Below are 21,235 nucleotides of genomic sequence, written 5' to 3' on the forward strand. Positions count from 1 at the left end.
TCACATTCACAGATACACAGTGCAAGAGCCCTGCTGTACTCTGGCTAAGTGTCTCCTCAAGACCTAGGTCTTAGTCACCAGCCTGCAGTGCTATTGGAACGGGGCAGAGCCTTTTGGAGGTGGGGACTAGTGCACTAGGAGTGTGACCCTGCGGGAGGTGTTGGAACCTTGGTGCCTCCTGGCTCGCTCTTTGCTTCCCAGCCATAGTGACAAGAGCAGTTTCCTCTACTATGTCCTTTCTGTCATGATTTTCTGCCTTGACACAGCCCTAGAGGCAATGGGGCTGAGCAGCCATGGATTAATAGCTTTAAAACCACGATTCAAAATAAACCTTTCCTCCTTATAAGTTGATTACCGTTTTTACCTTGACAGAAAGCTGACTGGCACAAGCTCTATAAATAAAATAAAATTGTATCCTAAGAGCTGTCCTTGGGCTTGTGACTAAGTTCTGGGTAGACTATAGAGAGAAGAAATCAGAGGGAGAGACCAGGGAGACCAGGTAGGGCTGGGATTGAGTTGGGTTTGCAGGGTTAGGAAGATTTGCCTAAATGGGAAGAACATTTTGAGATAGTGTTCACAAAATTCTCAATGGGGAATGTAGGATAATGCTGCCATGTTCATTATAGAATTATCTACCTGTGACCTAAGTCTTACGGTTGGAGCCACACAGGTGACATCAAGGCAGATGGCATTTGGTCAGGGGCTGTGAGTGGCAGGTTGGTTATTTGTGATTTTATTCTATTGGAAATGGTAGCAGTGTTGGCTGCAGTGTGAGAGGTGATGCTATAATATTAATAATAATATCTAAGACTTTTTTGCATCTACTCCACTGGGCACTCTTTATTCAACAAATGTTTATAGACCATTTCGGAGTGCTAAGCCCTCTATCTTGCACTGCAATACAAAAATCTCTGCTCTTATGGATTTATATTTATGTGAGAGACATGATAAGAGTTAAATTTTTACACCGATGTTATAGAAAAATGTAAAGAGAACAGTGGGTGAGGAGTATATGGGTAAGGGACATACAGTTTTTTTTATTATTAATTTCATCAGTACGTTTTAGGTGTACAATATAATGACATTCATCATTGGAAATTTGTACCTTTACACAATCTCTCTTGGTTCTTATTTTTTCCCCATTCCCCTGCCCTCCCTTCAACCCCTCAACCCCTCCATATTTACAAAGACTTTGTTTCCATTTTTTCCTTTTCTTATATTAATTCCATTCCCTTCTTTCTTTCCCCCAACCCCTCCCACTTCCCCTTCCCCTTTGGACTTTTCTTCCTATTTCACATTATCTATTATACACTTTGAACTTTATTCACACTTTCAGTTTCTCACACCAGTGAAACTATTTGATATTTACACATGTGTGTCCTATTTATTTCACTTAAGAGTATCGCCTCAATGTGCATCCATTTAGCTATAAATGTCTCGAGTTTCTCATTCTTTATGGTTGAGTGGTACTCCATTTTATTTAAGAAAAAAAAAAAACACCACATTTTCTTAATCCAGTATTCAGTTGATGGGCAATTGGGCTGTATCCAAGTTTTAGCTATTACAAACTGCTCTGATGAACATGGGTGCACATATATCGCTATGGTATGATTTCTTTTAGTTCTTTTGGGAAGATACCCAGCAGGGGAATAGCTGGGTCAAATGGGACCTCTAATCCTAGTTTTTTGAGGTATCTCCATCCTGATTTCCACTGTGATTGCACCAGTCTACACTCCCACCAGCAGTGGACCAGGGTTCCTTTTTCCCCACGGCCCCACCAGCAATGGTTATTGGTTGATTTCAGGATAGCAGCCATTCTTTCTGGGGCGAGGTGGAATCTCAGCGTTGTTTTCATTTGCATATCTCAAATGACCGGTAATGTTGAACATTTTTTCATATGTTTATTTGCTATTTCTGCTTCTTTGTCTGAGAAATGTCTGTTCATTTCCAATGCCCATTTTTGGATTGGGTCTTTAAATTTGGGAGGTCTGATATTTTTAAGTTCTTTAGGGATTCTAGATAGCAGATCTTTGTCTGAGGAACAACTGGTGAAAATTTTTTTCCCACATTGAGGGTTGTCTCTTCATGCTGGTTGTGGTTTCTCTTGCTGTGCAGAAGCTTTTTAATAAGAAGAGATCCCACTTGTTGATTGTTTGTGTTCACATGCAAGTGAGGTTTTGTTCATAAAATCTTTTCCTACACCAATGTCTTCAAGAGTTCTACCTAACCTCTCTTCCAGCCAATTTACTGTTTCTATTTTGATATTTAAATCTTTACTCCATTTCAATTTTAGTTTGGTGCATGGTGAGAGATTTAGGTATAGTATTAATCTTTGGCAAGTTGAAACCCAGTTTTTTCAACAACATTTATTAAAGAGGCTATCTTTCCTCCAGTGAGGATATTTGGCTCCTTTGTCGAAGATGAGGTGGCTGAGTGTGTCTGGAGTTGTTTCTGCATTAGAAAAATTAGAAAGATTAGATTAGAAAATCTGTTCCACTGATCCTCGGTCTGTTTCTTTACTAGTAACATGCTGTTTTTATCACAGAAGGTTTGTAGTATAGTTTCAAGTTGGGGATTATGATGCACCCTACTTTGTCTTTGTTGCCTGAAATTGCTTTTGCTATTCTGGGTCTCTTCTGGTTCCAAATGAATTTTTGGATTGTTTGCTCAAGGTCCGTGAAGTATGCTGCTGGAATTTCAATTGGGATTGCATTGAATCTATATAGCAGTTTTGGAAGTATGGCCATTTTCACTATATTGGTTCTTGCTACCCAGGAGCAAGGGATGTCTTTTCATTTTGCAATATCTTCTTTGATCTCTCTTTTCAGAATGCTATAGCTTTTAGAGTAGAGGTCTTTGATTTCTTTTGTTAGATTGATTCCTAGGTATTTCTTTTTTTTTTTTTTTTTTTTTTTGCATGCTATTGTAAAGTGAGTTGTTTCTCCAGTTTCTCTTTCAGTGAGTCTGTTGTTCATGTACAGGAAAGCTATTGAGTTTTGTGCGTGTGGATCTTGTATCCAGCTAGTCAAATGAATTTGATTATTAAGTCTAGAAGATTTTGGGTGCAGTTCTTGGGGTCTTCTATATAGAGTATCATGTCATGTGCAAATAATGACAGTTTGACTTCTTCATATCCTATCTTTATTCCTTTTCTTTCTTTCTCTTGTCTAATTGCTGTGGCTAATATTTCCAAAACTATATTGAAGAGGAGTGGTAATAATGGACATCCTTGTCTTGTTCCTAATTTTAGTGTGAAGGATTTCAGTTTTGACCATTTAGTATGATATTGGCTATTGATTTTTTATTGGCTTTTATCAGGTTGAGATAGACCATCTATTCCAACTTTTGTAGGGTTTTTATCATGAATGTGTGTTGGATTTTGTCAAATGCTTTTTCTACATCTATTGAGACGTTCGTATGTTTTTTGTCCTTGGCTCTATTAATATAGTTTACTACATTTATCGATTGGCATATGTTGAACCATCCCTGTATCCCTGAGATGAATCCTACTTGGTCAGGGTGTATGATCTTCTTGATGATCTTCTGCATTCTGTTTGCCAGTATCCTATGAAGGATTTTTGCATCTATGTTCATTAGTGAGATTGGCCTATAGTTCTCTTTTTCAGTTGGGTCTTTCTCTGCTTTTGGGATCAAGGTGATGCTTGCTTCCAGGAATGAATTTGGGAGTATTGCTTCCCTTTCAATTTCATTGAAGAGTTTAAACAGTAGTGGCAATAGTTCTTCTCTAAATGTCTTGTAGAATTCAGCAGTAGAGCCATCGGGACCTGGGTTTTTCTTAGTTGGTAAGTTTTTAATTACATTTTCAATTTCATTGATTGATATTGGGTTATTTAGAATTTTTAGGTCTTCTTCGTTCAACTTTGGTAATTCAAACTTTTCTAGGAATCTGTCCATTTCTTCTGGGTTTTCCATCTTATTGGTGTATAGTTTCTCAAAGTAGGTATTGATGATCATCTGGATTTCTCATTCTTAATTGCTTGGATTTGGGTCTTTCTTTTTTTTGATAAGGTTGGCTAAAGTTTTGTCAATTTTGTTTATTCTTTCGAAGACCCAATTCTTTGCTTTGTTGATTTTTTTTGTATTGTTCTCTTAGTCTCCATTGCATTGATTTCTGCCCTGATCTTTATAATTTCCTCCCTTGTATGCTCTTCTTTTTTTTTTTTTTTTTTGGGTACCGGGGATTGAACTTGGGTCCTTGTGCCTGCGGGACAGGCGGTGGAACCACTGAGCTAAATCCCTGGCCCTGTCCTGCTCTTCTTTTTCTATAGCTTGAGGTTCAGCATCAGGTTGTTTATTTGAGCTCACTCTGTTTTCCTAATACGAGTATTCACTGCTATGAATTTTCTTGTAAGACTGCTTTCATTGTGTCCCATAGATTCCAATATGTTGTATTGTCATTGCCATTTAATTGTAGGAACTGTCTGATTTCTTCTTTAATTTCCTCGGTGACCCATCAGTTATTCAGAAGTGTGTTGCTCAATTTCCATGTGTTTATGAAATTTTTGCAGTTTCTATTGCTATTGATCTCTAATTTCATTGCCTTATGGTCTGATAATATACAGGGGATAACTTCAATTCCTTTGCACTTACTTCAACATGTTCTGTGAACTAGTGTGTGGTCTATTTTGGAGAACAACCTGTGTGTAGCTGAAAAGAATGTGTATTCTGATTTTGTGGGGTAGAACACCCTGTAAACATATGTTAAGTCCATTTGTTTAAGAGTTTGATTGAGTTCTAGTATGTTATTGTTTATTTTTTTGTCTAGTTGATGTACCTGTGACAGCGGGGTATTGAGGTTCCCTACTACTATTGTATTAGTGCCCATTTGATTTTTCACATCTGTTAGTATTTGTTTTATATAATTGGGCATACTAGTATTTGGTGCATATATATTTATGATTGTCATCTCTTCATGTTGGATTATTCTCTTTACAAGGATGTAGTGTCCTTCTTTGTCTCTCTTAATTAGTTTTGGTTTGAAATCCATTTGATCTGCAAAGAGGATAGCTACTCCTGCTTTTTTTGGGTTCCTGTTGCATGGAGTATTGTTTTGCACCCTTTAACTTTCAGTCTATGAGGTTTTTTTGTGGTTTTTTTTGGTACTGGGGATCGAACTCGGGTGTTTGAGCTTGCGTGGCAGGCAGTGAAACCACTGAGCTAAATCCCTGGCCCTATGAGTTGTTTTTTTTAAATTAAGTGTATTTCTTTTATGCAGCATATTGTTGGATCTTGCTTCTTGACCCATTCTGCCAGTCTGCTTCTTTTTATTGGTGAATTGAGACCATTAACATTGATGGTCATAACTGATATGTATTGAATTATCCTTGTCATCACTTTTTCTGTTTGTTGTAGTCTCCCCTTTTGCATTTAATTTCTTGTCATACCTGATGAATTTGTTGTGCTGGACTTCCTGGGGTTGTGATCCTCATTGTCTTGTCCTGGGATATTATTTAAAATTTCTTGGAGTGCTGGTTTGGCATTCATAAAGTTCCTCAGGTGCTCTTTGACATGAAAGTGTCTTATTTCTCCATCCATTTTGGAAGATAGTTTTGCAGGGTACATCAATCTGGGTTGGAGATTGTTTTCTTTTAGGGTTTGAAGTACTTCACTCCAGGTTCTTCTTGACTTGAAGGTTTGTGTTGAGAAGTCTGCTGTGATTCTGATGGGCTTTCCTTTGTATGTGGTTTGTTTCTTTTCTCTAACTGCTTGTAGAATTTTGTTCTTCTGTTGGGTTTCTGGAATCTTAACCATTATATACCTGGGTGTAGATTTTTTTTTATCATGGCTGGTTTGAGTCCTATATGCCTCATTTATCTGTGTCTCAAGTTCTTTTTCCCTGGTTGGGAAGTTTTCTGCCATCACTTCTGTGAACAGTTTTTTTTTTAAGGTCATTTGTACTCTCTCTTGTTTCTTCATTGACTCTGATCAGTCTTATGTTATTCTTTGCATTGTCTAGCAGCTGCTGGATTGATTTCTCATGGTCCTTTACTATTTTTAAGGAATTTTTCTTTTCCTAGTCACTAATTGCAGTCCTGTCTTCTATATCTGATATTTTGTGCTCACATTGGGTCATTCTGCTGCATAAACTATCAATGGAATTTTTAATCTCCTGGATATCTGTTTGCATCTGTTTTATGGTTTCCATTTGTTTCCTATGCTGGGACTCCATCATGTTCCTCAGCTCCTCTTGTTTTTTATCTGTGTCTGCTCTAGAGTTATTAATCATTTCTTGCACTATGGACACAATCTTTGTTGTTAACTGAGAAATTATTTCTGATTTCATTTTTCCCAGATTCTCTTTCATTGCCAGTTGAGAGAGTCCAGGTGGTTGAGTATCAGATTGTTTCATCTTGTTTCCTTTTGGGGTTGCCTTTGGTGATGTGGATGTCTGGTTTCGAGACTTGTTTATGTGTCTTCTCATTTCAACAGATGCAGCCTGTTGTGCCTTTGTTGAGGCAACTTTTTGCTTGCCCAGTGGGCTTCAGTTGTCCTCAAGCCACCGAGAGGCCTTTTGTCTGCTGCTCACTGCTGCACCAATTCCAGTGGTACCTGCGTGGGCCTCTGGCTGTTGCTTGCCCGCCTGTGTAGCTCTTTTCCAGGTGAGCCTTTGGCCGGGGCCTGTGGACCCAAGCTGCTGGTGTCTTGGCAGGGCCTGGGCTGGGAACTGATTGCCCCTGCACAGCTCTGGTCCACGGGGCTTCTTGCTGGGATCTGTGCACACTTACTGATGGAACCTGGGCAGGCCTCTGGCTGTTGCTTGTGCACCTGTGCAGCTCTTTTCAGGGCGGAGCCCTGCCTGGGATCTGTGGACCCTCCTGCACAACTCTGGTCCACACGGGCTGGGACATACAGTTTTAAAGCATGGTTCTATGTGTGTCATCAAATTCTGGTAAATAATAGAACATATTATGAAGAATTTTGAATATAAAGTGACATTATGTAAATACAATTCGTAATGATAGCATAGCAAAGAGTAGTGTAAAGACAGTGCCCTGGAGACCAGCTACTAGCAACTGCAACAATCCGGAATAGTTATCCCTGAGATGGACTTTGAAAGAAGACCAAATTTGACAGAAAATCTAAAATCATTATTTTTCTGCTTCACATCTTCTTCTAAGCCTGGAAACCAACCATAATTGTATTGCAAAAGTGACAGGGCTTGCTGGAGTTGGTTCTAATTAATAAAATGTGACACAGAGGTGACAAAGATGACTGAGATTTTGAACTATGAGTGATTATTGAAGTGAGAAAAATAAGAAATTTTCCATAAAAATGTAAATTCAACAGAATTTTTTGTTATGCTACAGAAATGATTTAAGTATTTCTGAAACTTTTGATATTCTACAGAGACAGAAAGTTATAATGCATTTCATTTCACTGTTGGAATTTGCGTGTGGGTGTGTGTGGGTGTGTGTGGGTGTAGGTGTGTGTCCCCAGGTGGAATTGTTCTATGGTAACATTGTATGATAACCTGAAATGTTTACTTGTCCCTTTATTTTAAACAATTAGTCATCTATTTCATCAGGGGGGAAAAAAACCAAATTTCTGAGCCTAATTTGGATGTCCTCTAAAGTATTCACCCTTCCTGAACGTCAAGTTCCTCCTTTCAGGGGTGCAGGCAATATGGCAGGTGAAGGCAGCGGTCCTGTTGCCCAGAGCCTTGTCTCTTCTTCCTGGGATGCGCCTGCCTAGTGACCCCACATACTGCTGTCTTTCCCCTCGCTGTATAAGCTACAGTGTTCACCTGCTCTGTCCCAGCCTGCTAGCTGCTACTTCTCATTTTGTTTTTTTGCTTAAATTCTTTTATTGATGTATTTTAGTTATACAGTATGTTTACATTTATCATTGGGTGCTTGTACCTGTACATGATGTATCTTGGTTCTTATTTTTTTCCCCATTACGTATGCGCCCTTCACCCCTCCACCCTTCCCTATTTACATAGACTTGGTTTCCATTTTTTTTTCTTTTCTCATAATTTTTCCTTTCCATTCTTTGCTTTCTCCATCTCCTCCCACCACCCCTACCCCTTTGGACCTTTTCCTATTTCAAAGTATCAATTATTAGTTATTAATCCTTTTAATCTTTATTTATACTTTCAGTTTCTCACACTAGAGAAACTACTTGGTATTTACACATGTGTGTCCTATTTATTTCACTTAAGAGTATGGCCTCAATATGCATCCATTTAGCTATAAATGACTCTAGTTTCTCATTCTTTATGGCTGAGTAGTACTCCATTTTATAAAATAACCACATCTTCTTTATCCAGTTTCCAGTTGATGGGCACTTGGGCTGTTTCCAAGCTTTAGCTATTACAAACTGTTAAAAACTACTGGTTCACAGGTTCTCAAATATTCTTGCTGCACAGCACTTTGAGTGTAATTTTTTCAAGGCAACCCTAAAGCAAAAGAAATGCAAAAAAGTTCATTTAGTGTGTAGTGAGGTCCAACAACTTAATAAGTTTTGGTTAGAGGGATGAAAAAATAATGTAGATGCATTGAAAGAAAAAATCATATCTCTGTTATTCTTAAGTGACCGTAAATGCTCATGAATGGGACATATATACCTTGCCACACAGCTTCTGCAGCCTTACTACCATACCAGATGTCACCATCCTTTTGTTCCATGCTAATTTTCAAGTGACACTTGCTTTTTCATCATAGCAACCACAGAAAACCAAGTATGATGATCACAAAAGTATGATGTTGTTAAAAGATATACAGCATGACCTAATGTTGAACTGAACTTTCTTGAGCTTGAGAACACTCATGCTGTCTGACAGAGGTCATTGCTTTTATTTTGAAAACTTAAAATATCCTGTAGCACCCCTGTGACTTCATGAACACCCTGGGGTACCTCGGCACATGATTTGGGAGCCATGGTACAGGCTGTTCTAGTGCACTTCTTTTTCCTTGACTTAATCTTGTGACACTTCTTGACTATCCCTACTTTTAAGAAAATAGTTTGGGTACAGCCATCTCCTCCAATTTCCTCCTTTTTTCCATCTTGAAACTCCTAGGGAGCATTTAAAGGACACAACTCTGCTTCAGACTTCTACACTAGATAGATGAACCAGTTGGTAAGTCACTACCTTGGCTTCCTGCTCAGTCCAAAGAAGGGTTTCCAATTTGTATTCCACCTTGTTTCATTGGTGTTTAGAATCTTGGCCCAGGTTCAAATCATTGGTTGGTTTTGTAACCATCAGACTACCACTACTACCTTATGTATGTGCCAGACCTTGAGGGAGAAGGATTTTCTGTGCCTTTGTCACCTAATGGTATGTTTCAACTCCAGTGCAACTCCAGTGGAATGTTGCTGTTATTACCCCCATTAGGTAATAACACGAAGGAGTTAGACAGCTGGAACAGCAAGGCGTTGCAGCAGACAGAGGGATCTGTAGACCGGGCTAGTCTTCTAGTTACTGGGAAAGTCCAAGGGGTCACAGTGGCTGCCAATGAACGGGATATATAAGAAGCTTGCTATTTTTGATTTTTGTTTTTTAAATTTTATGTATGTATATATGTATTTATTTTTGTGGCACTGGGGATTGAATCCATGGTCTTACATATCCTAGGAAAGCACTTTACCACTGAGTTACATCCCAGCCCTTTTAATATTTTATTTTGAGAGAAGCTTTCTCTAAGTTGCTCAGGCTGGCCTTGAACTCACAGCGATCCTCCTGCCTCAGGCTTCTGAGTGCTGGGGTTACCAGGTGTGTGCCACCGGGTCTGGTAACTATATTTTTGTAAAAGTAAAACATCACACTTTAAGAATGAGCATCATACTTTAAGAATGAAAGAAAAACATAAAAACTGACCCACTGTAGAAGCTTTAATGTAAGATTTGTATCTCAAATTAATTTGATTCTAATATTCCTTCCAAACTTTTTTTTTTTTTTGGTACCAGGGATCAAACTCCGGACCTTGTACTTGCAAGGCAGGTGCCGGAACCACTGAGCTAAATCCCCAGCCCCCCCCCTTTTTTTTCCCTTCCAAACTTTTTAATGTAATATATATAAAACAAATTTATTGCAAAATTTATATTATGTATATTTTCATTTATATAGTTATTTATATAAAATTCTTATATTATGCAATATATACATGTATCAAAATATGCATAGTACCTCAGAAATTATGCAATTTCACGCTTAATATCTAATTATTAATTTAATTTTTTGCTGTTGGGGACTGAATCCAGGGCTTTGCGCATGCTAAGCATGTACTGTTTCACTAAGGCTATACCACTAGCTTCAACAAATTTAATTTAAAAATGAATGTTATCTCTTTTTAGGTAATAACTTACACATAATTTAAAAATCAAAACAACTAAAAAGTTTTAACATAAAATGGCAGACTCCTGTACCCATTTTCTCACCAGATCCAACCACTTTGTATCCTCAGTCTCTATGGCTCTGCCATAGGCCGTCGAATATGTAGTGTATGACCCAGTGCTTATCCTATTTTTTACAGGGTTAATATGCTATTGATTAAGAGCAGACTTTCTGCCAGGTTACTAATTACTGGTAAAGTCTTATTAACTACACAGCTGTATATACTGTATGTGTAAACTCAGGGCTACATTATCAGATTTACTTTGCCTTGCTATTTTTATAAGCCTAATCTAATTTATATTTCTTTTATTGTAATGGCTATGGGCATATTATTAGAATAGTGACTTTATCATTAAACATTAATAGACCTCTCAGCTCTTACCAGTTATTTTCCCAAGCTAAAACATATTAAATTTCAGAATTAAGCCAAGAAGATTTAATGAATTGTATTCTCCGCCCCCCCCTTTTTTTTAGGAAACAGGGTCTCCCTCTGTTGGCCATTCTGACCTGGAAGTCCTGGGTTCAAGCAGTCCTCCTACTTCTTATTGTATTTTAAATCACAGTGATTCAGACTAAGCAGGTAATGACCTGTACTTGGTATTGTAAGTTATATGGCTATGTGTAACTTTTCTCATGTAAATGGCTTCTCAAAATTGAGAATTCATTTTGTGAAACACTGATTCAAAAATATAGTACATGGATTGGTACCTATCCTGTCATAATACATTTCAAAACATTAATAGACTTTTTAAAGAGTAGTTTTAGATTTACAAATGAATTGAGAAGAAAGTACAGAGTTCCCAGATAGCCTTCCCCTTCCCCAGTAATCAGTTTTTCATATGACGAATTTAATGCATTAGTGTGGTCCACTTGGTACAATTGATGGAGCAGTGTTGATACATTATCATTAACTTAGGCCCACAGATTTCATTAAGCTTCACTCTGTGTTTTATACTCTGTAGATTTTGACAAAAGTATAATGACATCTGCCCACCATTACAGTGTCCTACAGAATAGTTTCAGTACACTAAAAATCTTGTGTTTTGTATATTCAGTCCTCCCTCCTCCCAAATCCCTAGCAACCACTCATCTTTTTTAGTGTCTCCATAGTTGTATCTTTTCCACAATGTCATATAATTGGAATCCCACAGTATATAACCATTACAGATTGGCTACTTTCACCTAGTAGTATGCATTTAAGATTCTTCCATGTCTTCTCATGGCTTGATAGTTCATTTCTTTTAGTGCCGAATAATATTCTGTTGTGTGGACACACAATTTATTTATCCATTCATCTTCTGAAGGGCACCTTGGTTGCTTCTAAGTTTTAGTGATTGTGAATAAAGCTGGTATAAACATCCAGGTACAGGTTTATCAGCTCCTTTGGGTAAACATCAAGGGGCATAACTGCTGGATCTTATGGTGAAGAGTATATTTAATTTTGTGAGAAACTTTAAATCTTTCTTCCAAAGTGGTTGGATCATTCTGTACTTCCTCAGCAATGAAAGAGAATTACTATTGCTCTGTATCCTTCCCAGCATTTGGTATTGTTTACTGTTTCGGACTTTTGCCTTTCTACTGTGTGTGTAGGTATTTCATTATTGTTTTGATTTGCAGTTCCCAAATGACATAGGATATGGAACATCATTTTGTATGCTAAGCTATCTCAATGTCTTTGTTAAGATATCTGTTAACGTCTTTGGCCCATTTTTTTTTTGCTTCAATTTTTTTATTGGTACATTTTAGGTTTACAATATGTTTACATTTTTCATTGGGTGCTTGTACCTGTACATTATGTATCTTGGTTCTTATTTTTTCCCCATTCCCTGTGCTCCATTCACTCCCTCCACCCTTCCCTATTTACAAAGACTTTGTTTCCATTTTTTCCTTTTCTTATAATTTTTCCTTTCCCTTCTTTCCTTTCTCCTTCCTCTCCCACTTCCCCTACCCTTTTGGACCTTTTCTTCCTATTTCAAATTATCAGTTATTCATTTTAATCATTTTAATCCTTATTTACACTTTCAGTTTCTCACACTAGAGAAACTATTCAGTATTTACACATGTGTGTCCTATTTATTTCACTTAAGAATATGGCCTCAATATGCATCCATTTAGCTATAAATGTCTCTAGTTTCTCATTCTTTATGGCTGAGTAGTACTCCATTTTATTTTTTAAAAACCCACATCTTCTGTATCCAGTTTCCAGTTGATGGGCACTTGGGCTGTTTCCAAGCTTTAGCTGTTACAAACTGGGCCACTATAAACATGGGTGCACATATATCTCTGTGGTATGATTCCTTTAATTCTTTGGGAAGATACACAGCAGGGAAATAGCTGGGTCAAATGGGACCTCTAGTCCTAGTTCTTTGAGGCATCTCCATACTGATTTCCACAGTGGTTGAACCAGTCTGCACTCCCACCAACAATGGAGGAGGGTTCCTTTCTTCCCACACCCCGGCCAGGATATGTTATTGGTTGATTTTTTGATAGCAGCCATTCCTTCTGGGGTGAGGTGGAATCTCAGTGTTGTTTTCATCTGCATCTCTCGAATGACCAGTGATGTTGAACATTTTTTCTTATATTTATTTGCTGCTTTTACTTATTTGTCTGAGAAATGTCTGTTCATTTCAGATGCCCATTTTTGAATTGGGTCTTTGAATTTGGGGGGTCTGATTTTTTTCAGTTCTTTATATATTCTAGATGGTAGTCTTTTGTCAGAGGTACAGCTGCTAAAAACTTTTTCCCACATTTTAGGTTATCTCTTAGCTCTGTTGGTGGTTTCTCTTGCAGTGCAGAAGCTTTTTAATAAGATGAGATCCCAGTTGTTGATTCTTTGTGCTAGTTCCTGTGCTACTGAGGTTTTGTTCATAAAGTCTTTTCCTATGCTTTGGCCCATTTTTATGTTGAGTTGTTTGTTTTATTAAGATTAATTTTTAAGAGTTCATTATATATTTTGGATACTAGTCCATTGTCAGACAGTTATCAGACAAATGTTTTATAGAGATTTTCTTCTAGTTTGTGGCTTGCTTTTTCATCTTCTTAACAGTGTCTTTTACAGAGCAAGCCATTATGGTTTTAATGAAGTCCAACTTAAGCATTTTTCTTCTGTAGGTCATGCTTTTGGTGTTACATTTAAAGAGCCATTTCCAAACTCACCATCATCTAGCTTTTCTCCTGTGTTATCTTCTAAGAGCTTTATAATTTTGTACCTTACATTTAGATCTGTTACTCAGAATGGTATGAGTTCTGAGGTTGTATTATTATTATCTTCATTATTACTGTATTTTTACATGTGGATGTTCAGTTGTTCCAGCACTGTACTGTTGGAAAGAGTGTCCAGTTTTCACTGAATTGCCTTTGCTCCTTTGCCAAGGATCAATCGATTATAAGTGTGTGGTTGGTTCCATTTCTGGGCTCTATACTGTTCACAATATTCATTTAAATAAGTCTGTCATTGTTACTTTAAATAAAAATAAAATCTATTAGTAATTAATCTTGATTTGACTTCTTTGATCCTTATTGTCTTTACAAGATGGAGAATATGCAGAATAGATCATTCTGTCTCTTTTCTCTGTATCTTGTGAGACTAGTCTATATTTCATTATATAGAATTTTCCATTAAAAGTGCATGGGCATGTTTCAACAGGTACAGGTATATATATGTATATATACCAATTTGGTTTGCAACCAGAATCATGGAAAGAGTTAAGTTCGTGAACCGAGGTACTACTATATATACATCTATCTATCTATCTATCATCTATCTATGTCTTATCTTTCACTGGTTACTAACAAACCATATTCTGTTGTAATCTGTAACAGAAATATCAACACTTGATGTTTTACTAGCAATTAAAAAAGATATTTCTGCCCTGAAAATTTCATCAGAGGACATTAGGCAGTGCCTGGAGACACTTTTGTTGTCACAAGTGGTAGTTGGGGAGTGGGAGGGTAAAGTTACAAGCTTCTGGCAGATAAAGGCCAAAGGTGCTCCTAAATATGCTCTAATACCCAGGTCAGCCCCCCACAACAAAGCACTTTCTGGTGTGAAATGTTAATGGTACTGAGGTTGAACCCTATTGTGGAGAAGCAGATTTATTTATATTCATGGATACGTTTTCCTCTTCACATTGGCCTCCGGATATACTAGACTTCTGTAGATTTAATGTCTGTATTTAACAATTGTGTAGAAAGTTATGGTATGATTTAATATTCAGCAATCTCTTACATGTCTTAAGCTCAGTTTTACTTTTCCTGATTTCATAATAGTTTCTATTATGCTACATGAATTTTATGTAAGCTGCTTTAACTCTTAACGTAGAACATAAACACATAAGTATATATATACATATATATGCATATAGGTGACTGAATTGTTGATCATAAAATTCTGAGTCTAGAAACAAAGTTGATGTTTAGTTATACGTTTTGGATGATGGTGTGTGGATAATTCAGGCTCTGCTTCTATTTTCCCCTTCAGGTCCTTTAAATGGCCTAATTCCCTAACATCCATCAGTTTCCATGAGCTCATCTTATTTTCATAATGTTCCCTTTTATTGTTAAGTGAAATCAGACCAAACCAAAACAAAACAAAAAACCCAAAACCTACTTGTTTCAGCAATCCACTATCTTTCTCTGTGAAACTGCTCAACTGAGAGTTGTGCAACTGGAGATGAACCCTGTGGTAGAGGACCATCGCCCCCAGCTATGATGGATTTGTTGGCAGCTCTCCTGAGAGGTTTTCCTGACGACTCCCTTGGCTCCAGGCTACCCAGATCCTTCTCTGCCACTCAGCTCATTCCAGTGGCAAGGCCGCTGCGTGGCTGCCTTGTTCCCCTTGCTGAGATCCCGGGCTGGCCCCTCACAGTCCCTGCGCAGCACACTCAGTTTCATCTCCTCGATGTTCAGGGTTTTCCTTCTGTCTAGGAAAAGTCTTGATTGATATTTCATTTCTTTAAATTTTTACCAAAGACTTTGACTCCAGCTGCACCCTCTTTGAGTTAGGGCATCAAGAATTGAAAGATTTTGCCCATAGATTCAGATTTTCTTATTTTGTTTAGAATTCTAAAAAGTTTTCCAATTATGTGTGTATACATATATATAGTCACATTACATATTACATATAAATAAAATACATATGTATTGCATGTAGTACAAATATTCTTTGTTTAATGACCTGCCTATTTAAAGACTGTTGAACCAAGGTACGCTGTTTGACTTACAAGCCCTTCAGACTTATGACCTATATTCCAACTTTCCACACAGGAACATGAGCACCAGTGTGGGCCTTACGGTGGCTTCTTCTGCAGTACTGCAATTTTTGCTGATTGTATTGTACAGTACTGTAGTTTTATGTTCTGTGGTGCATTACATTACTGCATGTAAGAGTTATGCAAATAAAAGCAAAGTCATCAAGTTGAAGTTTTCTTTGACCATTGCTTTGTTCTGAATATTGTAATGTTCATACTATATACAATTTCTCATTTAGTGACCGATTCAGTTAACAACCTAGTTGCAGGGATACGACTTAGTAGTTAAATGACAAATATCTGTATATATATAATATACAACTTGTTTATACTATATTACATTAATTTGTAAATAGTACTGTATATATTATATGCATAACATAAATGCTGTACATGTATATTATACATATATTGCATTTTATATACATATACAACTTGTGTATTTATATATGTATAATAGAAATACATTATATGCATATATATAAAATGTGTAAAAAACAAAAACATTTAAAAATTGTTTCTTTTTATTTTTTCATTTTTGGATGGTACTGGGAACTGAACTCAGGACCTTTGAACTGAACTACATCTTCAGACCCCCCCCCCCCCCGCCTTTTTGTAAATTTTGAGACATGGTCTTGCTACGTCACTAAATTGCCCAGGATGGCCTCGAACTTAGGATCCTCCTGCTTCACTCTCCCAGAGTACTGGGATAATAGGCATGTGCTGTAATGCTTAATTTATATTTGATGTACACTTGTGATGAGAAAACTTAAAATTTTGAAAAAACAAAAATATCTGTGTGTTAGTTACTTTTCTGTCATTGCTGAGACAAAATACCTGACATCCAGAGTTCGAAGGGGAGTTTTTTTTCTTAATTTTATTTTATTGGAACAATTTAGGTACACAATATAATGACATTCATCATTGTAAATTTGCACCTTTACATGATCTCTCTTGGTTCTTATTTTTCCCCTTTTCCCCTGCCCTCCCTTCATCCTCTCCATCCCTCTCTATTTACAAAGACTTTGTTTCCATTTTTTCAATTTCTCATATTAATTACATTCCCTTCTTTCCTTTCACCAACCCCTCCCTTCTCCTTCCCCTTCCCCGTTTCCCCTTTTCTTCCTATTTCACATTATCTATTATAACATTTAGTCCTTATTTACACTTTCAGTTTCTCACACTAGAGAAACTATTCGATATTTACATGTGTCCTGTTTATTTCACTTAAGAGTATGGCCCCAATGTGCATCCATTTAGCTATAAATCTCTAATTTCTCATTTTTTATGGCTGAGTAGTACTCCTTTTTATTAAAAAACCACATATTTTTTAATCCACTCTCCAGTTGATGGGCATTTGGGGTGTTTCCAAGTTTTATCTATTACAAACCGTGCTGCTATGAACATGGGTACACATATCACTGTGGTATGATTCTTTTAATTCTTTGGGGAAGATACCCAGCAGGGGAATAGCTGGGTCAAATGGGACTTCCAGTCCTAGTTCTTTGAGGTATCTCCATACTGATTTCCACAGTGGTTGCACCAGTCTACACTCCCACCAACAGTGGACCAGGGTTCCTCTTTCCCCACAGCCCTGCCAGAATTTGTTATTGGTTGATTTCGTGATAGCAGCCATTCTTTCTGGAGTGAGATGGAATCTCAGCGTTGTTTTCATTTGCATCTCTTAAATGACCAGTGATGTTGAACACTTTTTCATATGTTTATCTGCTGTTTCTACTTCTTTGTCTGAGAAATGTCTATTCATTTCAGATGCCCATTTTCGGATTGGGTTTTTAAATTTGGGAGGTCTGATTTTTTTAAGTTCTTTGTAGATTCAAGATAGTAGGCCTTTGTCTGAGGAACAGCAGGTGAAGATTTTTTCCCACATTGTGGGTTGTCTCTTCACACTGTTGGTGCTTTCTCTTGCTGTGCAGAAGCTTTTTAATAAGAAGAGATCCCACTTGTTGCTTCTTTGTGCTAGTTCACATGCAGCTGAGGTTTTGTTCATGAAATCTTTTCCTACACCACTGTCTTCAAGAGTTCTACCTAACCTCTGTTCCAGCTTGTTCAGTGTTTCTATTTTAATATTTAGATCTTTAATCCATTTCAGTTTTACTTTAGTTCATGGTGAGAGATATAAGTCTACTTTTAATCTTTGGCAAGTTGAAACCCAATTTTTCCAGCACCACTTATTAAAGAGGCTATCTTTCCTCAAGTGAGGGTGTTTAGCTCCTTTATCGAAGATGAGATGGCTGAGTTGTCTGCCGTTGTTTCTGCATCTTCTAATCTGTTCCACTGGTCCTCAGGTCTGTTTCTTTGCCAGTACCATGCTGTTTTTATCACAGTAGCTTTGTAGTATAGTTTCAAGTTGGGGATTGTGATACCCGCTGCCACATCTCTGTTACCTAGAATTGCTTTTGCTATTCTGGGTCTCTTCTTCTTCCAAATGAATTTCTGGATTGTTTTCTGAAGGTCCATGAAGTATGCTGCTGGGATCTCAATTGGAATTGAAATGAACCTATATAGCAGTTTTGGAAGTATGGCCATTTTCACTATGTTGATTCTTCCTACCCAGGAGCAGGGGATGTCTTTCCATTTTGTGATATCATCTTCAATCTCTCTTTCTCAGAATGCTATAGTTTTCAGAGAAGAGGTCTTTGATTTCTTTTATTAGGTTTATACCTAAGTATTTCTGTTTGTTGGATGCTATTGTGAAAGGCATTGTTTGCCCCATTTCTTTCTCAGTGAGTCTGATGTTCATGTAGAGGAAAGCTATTGATTTTTGTGTGTTGACCCAGCTACTCTACTGAATTTGGTTATTAAGTCTAGAAGACTTTTCATGGCATTCTTGGGGTCTTCTATATAAAGTGTCATGTCATCTGCAAATAATGGCAATTTGACTTCTTCATTTTCTATCTTTAGTCCTTTTATTTCTTTCTCTTGTCTAATTGCCGTGGCTAATATTTCCAAAAATATTGAACAAGAGTGGTGATAGTGGGCATCCTTGTCTTGTTCCTGATTTTAGCGTGAAAGATTTCAGCTTTTGACCATTTAGTATGATATTGGCTGTTGGTTTTTCATAGATGGCTTTTATTAGATTGAGGTAGAGACCGTCTATTCCAATTTTTTGTAGGGGTTTTATCATAAATGAGTGTTGGATTTTGTCAAATGCTTTTTCTGTGTCTATGGAGACAATCATATGGTTTTTGTCCTTGGTTGTATTGATGTAGTGTATTACATTTATTGATTTGCGTATATTGAAACATCCCTGCATCCCTGGGATGAATCCCACTCGGTCAGGGTGTATGATCTTCTTGATGATCTTCTGCATTCTGTTTGCCAGTATCTTATTAAGGATTTTTGCATCTATGTTCATTAGTGAGATTGGGCTAAATTTCTCTTTTTCAGCTGGGTCTTTCTCTGCTTTGGGTATCAAGGTGATGCTTGCTTCCAGGAATGAATTTGGGAGTATTGCTTCCCTTTCAATTTCATTGAAGAGTTTAAATAGTAGTGGCAGTAGTTCCTTCCTCAATGTCTTGTAGAACTCAGCAGTGAAGTCATCAGGACCTGGGCTTTTCTTAGTTGGTAAGCTTTTAATTACATTTTCAATTTCATTGGTTGATATTGGGTTGTTTAGAATTTTTAGGTCTTCTTCATTCAACTTTGGTAATTCATACATATCTAGGTATCTGTCCATTTCTTCTGGGTTTTCCGTCTTATTGGAGTATAGGTTCTGGAAGTAGGTATTGATGATCCTCTGGATTTCTGCTAGGTCTGTTGTAATTTCACCCTTTTCATTCCTAATTTCTTTCCTTTTTCTTTCCTTTTTCTGATAAGATTGGCTAAGGGTTTGTCAATTTTGTTTATTCTTCTGAACCAACTCTTGGCTTCATTAATTTTTTGTATCATTCTCTTAGTCTCCATTGCATTGATTTCTGCTCTAATCTTTATAATTTCCTCCCTTGTATGAGCTTTGGGTTTGTCCTGCTCTTCTCTTTGTAGAAGCTTGAGGATTAGCCTCAGGTTGTTTAATTGGGTTTGCTCTGTTTTCCTAATATGAATATTCACTGCTATGAATTTCCTTGTAAGACTGCTTTCATTGTGTCCCATAGATTCCAATATGTTGTACTGTCATTGTCATTTAATTGAAGGAACTCTCTGATTTCTTCTTTAATTTCCTCTGTGACCCATTGGTTATTCAGAAGCGTGTTGTTCAATTTCCATGTGTTTATGTAACTTTTGTGGTTTCCTTTGCTATTGATCTCCAATTTCATTGCACTATGGTCTGATAGTATACAGGGGATAACTTCAATTCATTTGCACTTACCTAAACACATTTTATAGTGAGTATGTGGTCTATTTTGGAGAATGACCCATGTGCAGCCGAAAAGAATGTGTATTCTGATTTTCTGGGGTGGCACACTCTGTAAACATCTGTTAAGTTCATTTATTCAAGAGTTCGATTGAGTTCTAGTATTTCATTACTTAGTTTTAGTCTAGTTGATCTATTTGTGACAGTGGGGTATTGAAGTCTCCCACTACTATTGTATTAGTGCATATATGACTTTTCATGTCTTTTAGTATTTGTTTTATATATTTGGGTACACTAGTGTTTGGTGCATAGATATTTGTGATTGTCATCTCTTCATGTTGGATTATTCTCTTTACAAGGATGTAGTGTCCTTCTTTGTCTCTCTTAATCAGTGTTGGTTTGAAATCTACTTGATCTGCAAAGAGGATAGCTACTCCTGCTTTTTTTCGGGTTCCTGTCACATGGAGTATTGTTTTCCACCTTTACCTTTCAATCTTTGAGTTTCTTTTTGAATTTAGTGTGTTTCTTGTATGGAGCATATTGTTGGATTTTGCTTCTTGACCCATTCTGCCACTCTGTTTCTTTTGATTGGTGAGTTGAGACCATTAACATTGATGGTTATAACTGATACGTATTGACTTATCATTATCATGACTTTTTCTTTTTTGGGGGATTCTCCCCCATTGCTTTCAATTTCTTGTCATACTGGATGGATTCATTCTGCTGGCCTTCCTGGGGCTGTGATCCTCGTCTTTTCCTAGGATATTGTCTAAAATTTTTTGGAGTACTGGTTTGGTGTTCATGAAGTTCCTAAGGTACTCTTTGTCATGAAAGTATCTTCTTTCTCCACCAATTTTGAAAGATAGTTTTGCAGTGTACATCAATCTAGGGTGGAGGCTGTTTTCCTTTAGGCCTTGAGGGTTTGTGTTGCGAAGTCTGCTGTGATTCTGATGGGCTTTCCTTTGTATGTGATTTGTTTCTTTTCTCTAACTGTTTGTAGAACTTTGTTCTTCTGTTGGGTTTCTGGAATCTTAACAATTATATGCCTATGTCTAGATTTTTTTGATCAAGGCTATTTGGAGTCCTATATGCCTCACTTATCATATATCAAGTTCTTTTCCCCTCCTTGGGAAGTTTTCTCCCATTAGTTCTGTGAATAGTTTTTTTTATGTCATCTGCACTCTCTCCTGTTTCTTTGTTGACTCCAGTCAGTCTTATGTGGTTCTTCTTTGCATCATCTAGCAGCTGCTGGATTTTCTCATGGTCCCTTACAATTTTGAAGCAATTTTTCTTTTCCTGGTCACTAATTGCAGTCTTATC

The 21,235-nt window shown here is 37.2% G+C and overlaps 1 protein-coding gene across 5 annotated transcripts in view; it reads left to right on the top strand.

Moving 5' to 3' along the window:
* Positions 1 to 21,235, top strand: part of Lyn (LYN proto-oncogene, Src family tyrosine kinase) — a 136,333-nt gene that overhangs the window by 39,419 nt on the left and 75,679 nt on the right. For 2 of the 5 annotated variants that reach the window (XM_087190319.1, XM_087190318.1), the window contains exon 2: positions 10,829 to 10,934. The exons of the other annotated variants lie outside the window; for them this stretch is intronic. The gene's annotated coding sequence lies outside the window, so the exon portion shown is untranslated. The remainder of the gene's footprint in view (positions 1 to 10,828; positions 10,935 to 21,235) is intronic. 5 annotated transcript variants of the gene reach the window in all.

Source organism: Heterocephalus glaber, unplaced genomic scaffold (genome assembly GCF_053883595.1).
Source record: "Heterocephalus glaber isolate CG9 unplaced genomic scaffold, H.glaber_assembly_v1.0 deba00001553, whole genome shotgun sequence".
NCBI lineage: Eukaryota > Metazoa > Chordata > Mammalia > Rodentia > Bathyergidae > Heterocephalus > Heterocephalus glaber.